This window comes from Triticum aestivum, chromosome 2D (assembly GCF_018294505.1).
Source record: "Triticum aestivum cultivar Chinese Spring chromosome 2D, IWGSC CS RefSeq v2.1, whole genome shotgun sequence".
Classification (NCBI taxonomy): Eukaryota; Viridiplantae; Streptophyta; class Magnoliopsida; order Poales; family Poaceae; genus Triticum; species Triticum aestivum.
In genome coordinates, this window is record NC_057799.1 from 605582973 (window position 1) to 605588922 (window position 5950).

At 46.5% G+C, this 5950-nt stretch overlaps 1 pseudogene; it reads left to right on the forward strand.

Moving 5' to 3' along the window:
• Positions 1-287: 287 nt before the first annotated feature.
• Positions 288-1960, forward strand: LOC123050350 (putative serine/threonine-protein kinase-like protein CCR3; annotated as a pseudogene).
• The last annotated feature ends 3990 nt before the right edge of the window (positions 1961-5950 follow it).

Here is a 5950-nt window from a genome sequence, read left to right on the forward strand (position 1 = left end):
AAAAAAGACCGAGATAGGACAGCATTCTGGGCGGAGAAAAACGAGGCGACCAGCAGGAGATACAAATGGGTGTGAGAAAAGCACTAAGGCTTAGTCGCTCCCAAACTTTAAATGAAATATAATGGGCCCAACCCCACACCTCGTTGCACCCTTTTGGGTAAACCAAGTATTCGAAAGCGATGTACGAGTATATATCAAAGTACTACTAATTTACAGTAGATCCAAAAGGGTAGAAGGGTAGCTTCGCCCACGGATGTAGTGGTTGGTATACAGTGTAGTCTGGTTCCATGGCGGTCACCACGGTGGCGACGGCAGCCCAGCTGGCATTGTACGTCCATGGGCTCGTCACGAAGATCACCAAGGCGGCGGAGACAGTGAAACAGAACAAGCTAGAGTGCGACCACCTCGCGCGGCGCGTGTCGGTGATCGGCAAGCTGCTGCCTCGCCTGCAGCTGCAGGACCCGGAGGTGGCGTAGCCGCTGGCCGGGCTGGGCGACACGCTCCAGGAGGCGCACGACATCATCGTCGCTTGCCAGAAATGGAGCGCGAGCAGGAAATTCTTCTACGCCGGCGTCCAGGCCGAGAAGTTCAGGGAGGTCAACGGCAGGATCGACTCCCACCTCATCCTCATCCCCTTGCTCAGCCACATCTCCATTACCCGCCGCCTCGATCAAATCATTCCTGCTCCTACTCCTACCAGAGTTCTTCTACCTATAGTTGCAACTGCATCTGATATGGTGCCATCGCTGGAGCTGCAGGTAAGTAGCCAGCAGTGGGGTAGGTTTCATCTTGTTGCTTTTGCAGCTTGATTACTTGTGTGTAATTGTGCCATCGTCTTCATATATAGGAGTTCACGTCAGCCGAGATCACAATCTTGACCGGAAACTTCCACCATGTGCTCCGTGAGGACAGCTCCATGACGGTGTACAAGGGCCGTCTTCACGATGGCCTGGACGTAACAGTCAAGTGCCTGAAGAATTACGGGCGACAACGGCAGGAACAAGAGGGTGCGTTCGTGGCGGAGCTCGAGATCCTCCCCCGCCTCCGTCACGACCACATCGTGGGCCTCGTGGGCTGGTGCTCGGAGGACGGCGATCGCATGTTCGTGTACCAGTACCAGCACACTAGCAACGGCACGCTCAGGGACCACCTGACGCTGGGCGGAGGCCGCGGTTCTGCCTCTGCGTCGCCGGCGACGTCGTCGTGGAAGGTGCGCGTCCAGGCACTGCTGGGCGCGTCGAGAGCCGTCGACCACCTGCACCGCGTGTCCGCTCCGCAGATCATCCACCGCAACGTCAGCTCGTCCAGCATCCTTCTGGACGAGAGCTGGTTGGCCCGCGTGTCCGGCTTCGGCGCCGCTGTTTTGCAAGCGGCGACGAAGGGCGAGCTACATGGTCAGCTCGTTGGGGAGGTCGTCGGCCACTTTGGGTATATCGACCCGGAGTACCGCCGCACGCACCGTGTGACTCCGGCGAGCGACGTGTACAGCTTCGGCGTGGTGATCCTGGAGGTGTTGACGGGGAGGCCGCCTAGCTGGGAGGAGGCACATACCTTGGTTGGATTTGCTGTCCCGTTCATCGAGGGTGGGAACCTGGGGCCTTTGCTGGACAGGCGCCCATCGCCAGAGCCGACGCCGGGGCAGTTGCAGGCGCTGGAGCTTGTGGCGTACACGGCCGCACGCTGTTTGTGGCGCCGGGACCGGCCCGCCATGTCAGACGTGGTGACCAACCTCGATATGGCGCTCGGGCTCATAGAGCGTGATGACTCTAAGCCGTACACTGTTGGAGCCGAGGCCGCAGCCAAGATTGACGAGAGGGCTACCAAAACCGCCTTCGCCGAGATCAATGTCGAAGAGTCTGTAGAACCAGACGAGGACTCTTGGTCTTGGGGAGAATATCAGATGGCAGTGGCACCATCACTTACATGCTCGTATGACACCAATTTAAAAAGTCTGATTTAAAAGTTTAAAAAGTCAAAAAATATTTTGAATGTTCGCAACACATTGCGTCTACATCTCCTAAAAAATCCAGATCCAAATTCAAAGTACATATAAAGAAAAAAAACAGATGTGAATAACATAGTTTTTGACATTGTGTTAAAAACTCCAGTCTTGTGGTTTTCTCTTTTTTGTTTCTCTATGTGTACTTTGAAACATGTGTTTCGAACATCCATATATTTTTCAGAATTATTCGAAACATCTAAAATTGGCTTCTTCAAACTGGTATTCATGGGAAGAGTGAAATGCACCACCGATTCATTAACTAAAATTGATTGCACACTTTAGGTCAAAAACACTCTCTCGAGCCATTAGCAAAAGCATCGGATGTCCATACTGAATGCCTCAATTTTCAGCCTACTTTCTCCACTCCTTTTCGCGCAACGTGAAAGTACCGCTATGCATTTGATGAGAAAACTTGGCCACATCAGGATCCAAGCTGCCAGCGTTCACGCATAAGACTTTTTCTTCCTCTTTTGTATTTTCATGTACGAGACTCTGCATTCTTTTTCCCCTTGAGCTCATTGCTCTTGGCACATGTCTCCTCCTTCTTCGTCATGATGCATGGACGGAGCCAGGATTCTAACGTTGGTGGGTGGGGGGCGAGATTTTGCCTATAGTGTGGAGGCTTGTCGGAAAAAAATCATTGTAGATATAGCATAGGTTAAGAAACTAAATTTCCATCAAGGGAATTCTGAACAATTTAATTTTGATCAAAAGTTGTCACTTTTTTTTTGAGAGAACTATGGCGCTATATTGATTAAGGAACATCAGAACACAAAATCTCCCAGATCAGGTTCGGAGCAGAATGAAAGATAGAACATGAAACAACACTCTCACACGACCTAGCTAGGACATGCGCCGAGTAGTTCGAAGTCTGACTAACATGACGAAAGGAAACACGGGAGAAAGGCTCCAGCATCAGCTTGATGTCCGCAACCACTGTGCCCACAACAGATCTGTCGACGACCGACGAATTCATACACTGCACCAGGGACAAGCAATCTGAAGCAAAGATAACCGAAGAGAAACCTTCAGCAGAAGCAAGCAAGACTACATGTCGTAACGCCTCGGCTTCAGCAAGTTCGGACGTTGCCATTCATGACAAGGGCTGGCTGCAAGCAACCAAGCATGCTCCATGGTGGTCTCAAATGACAGCACCCACTCCCACCTTGTGTAGACCATCAAAAACTACAGCATCAACATTGATCAATACCATAGCTGGCAGCGGCGGAGACCATCGACCAGGGGAAGAATTCGTCCCATTGTTGTGTCGGGTGCGGTTTATAACAATGTTGCTGAATTAGGTCCACATAGTCTTGAATCTTGAGGGCAACCTGTTGGAAATATGCCCTAAAGGAAATAATATTTGTATTATTATATTTTCATATTCATAATTAAAGGGTTTATATTCTATGCTATAACTGCTATGATCATGGAATATGCGATTCAGTGAAAAACTCAATGTACGCGTGGAATAATAAATGGTAAATAAAAGGTTCCTAGTCTCGCCTCTAAGACTAGCTCAAATGTTGTTAGTGATCACGTTTTCCAGATCTTAGGATAGCGTTAAGTGTAACGATGATCCTAAAACAACATTGAGATTATGACATTAGAAGAACAATCATATTGAACCGACCCAATCTTGTTTGTTATGAATTGAGTTAATATCGTCTACATTCAATTATAATAACACGGAGTGTTAACATGTGATATTGCTCCTTAGACCATGAGAGTATCGTGGTCACTTCTTACCGTACGGTGGGCTTTGGGGTTGCTCAAACGTCACCTGTAACAAGGTGATCATAGCGACAACTTACGGGTTCATCGGAAAGTTTGACAAGTGGCCGGATAGCTCGAGAATGGAATTTGCTCCTCTAACGATGGAGAGATATTCTTACGGCCCTCTCGGTGTGATGGCATTGATCATCGTCTGGCCAGACACACGTAACTTCGTCACAGGGATGCCGAAACACAATAACGAGAAAGAAGAACAAAACCGGTAACGAGGATTTCGGTCTAGTGAGCATAGTGATGACTCAGGAGGATACCGATGCATCCCGGGTTTTGTGAAGTATCGCGAAGCAAAGAGAACATCACATAATAACCAAAGGTTCACTCAAATATCATTCTTCCACTCATAGGGACTGACCCGGACGTCCATGGTCCCGTCGTCGGTCATTGAACGAACGGTTTCGTTCATGTCTATGAGTTACCGAACCTACGGGGTCACAAGCTTAAAAAAATCACGATCTGCTGAGTGTTAGTAGGACGGGGGTCATGAGAATATATTTGTGGAATTATTTCATGAATGTTCGGAATAGTTCCGAGAGGATCCGGAAACGTTTCGGGGTCACCGGAGGGGTTTCGGTGAATATCGGGTAATACCGGGTATTACCCGTGTGTGTGTCTATATATATATAGGTGAAAAATGTTTTCGGAGATGTTAAAATATATATAAAATGATCTAGAGTTATTTAGAACATTTTATATTTAATTTAAGTATCAATGGGTCTTAAAAGGCCAAGAGGTGGAGGAAGTTATGGCCACATAGGCCCATAAGGAAGTGCCCCCCTACCCCCCCCCCCCCCCCCTCCTTGTGGGGTATTTTTTTGATATCCTACTTTCATCTGGTATAACTGCATGGGACTGTAATTATTTAATGCATTTTGCATCACATACTTTATTACTGTACATATTACTTGTATTTTTTGTTTTTTCTTATTGCTTCTGTGCTACTGATTCCGCCACAGCAAAATTTATTTTGTTCTCGGGCGTAAAACCTTAACTTGAGCTCTTGATTTGTCAAGCTATCCAGCTATTGTCATATATATTATCACACAATGTCATGTTAGAAGGACCCTTGATTTCATCAGACCCCGATGGTTTTAGTTTCTCATGATGGTTGGGGAAGTAGCTTCTGGCCAAGCTATACTATGATGACGAGTAGAGTCAACATTTTTATTGTTGCAAGGATCACAAAGAAAGAAATCAGTATTCAATAGATAGTAGATTGATCTTTTGTAGCATCTTTCTTATAAATTAGCTTGCTTCATAATCAGTTGCTCTATCCAGGTTCTTTGGACTGCATGATGAGACATGGATTCCTAAGGATTGTTCAAGTGCATTCAGCGTCAATGGATGGAACACAGAATAGCCTAGGACACAATGAGCAGGCGAGCCTTATCATCTTGCATCTTCGTAATCTCATGCATTTCATATAGATATGGTACAAAACATACAACAGAAGTGCTACTCTTTTTTCCCCCTTATATCATCTGATTTCTTATCAATATGGGTGACTGCAGGTACGTCCCCAGGGAGACCGCTACTACCGTCACTGTTGAAGGAATCACAGTTGTGCTGGAAGGTCTTGCCTTCCTGCTTGCTGTGTCTGCCTTCTCATCTTATTTATGATCGTTTATGTGAAGAAGCAGCAGCAACCTGATTTGTTTTCTTGTGTAGTAATATGTGAGTTGCATTTGCAGGCATATATGTGTCAAGTCAATCTTTGTTAGTTAGATGTTGTTAGTGTTTTTCTATCAGACATGGTTCTGCAATGAGCTTGACTGCTTAAGTCTCACTCAGATTTTAGACTTGATTATTAACTGCTTCATTTCATTAAGATGTGAGGTCCTGATCCCAATGACAGAGCATCATCGCCCTCTGAACTAATATTCATGAGAGCTCACTGTTTGATTTTGTTGAACCATGCAAGTTCAAAATTTGATGAAGCCATGCATTCCTCGGGAACGAAAGTACCGTGGTCCTTCTGTACTCGATAAAATTAATGTTGTATTTGCCTGGTATAAGAAATATAGTGCAATGCCGACAGATAGTGTTGTATTTGCCGGGTATTAATTTACAGGTGTTGTGTCGAAAGCAGGCTTAGGAGAACACACATGCACGGCCAGCAGCACGGATTAGCCGATGGAACCAATAACAAGAGAAATG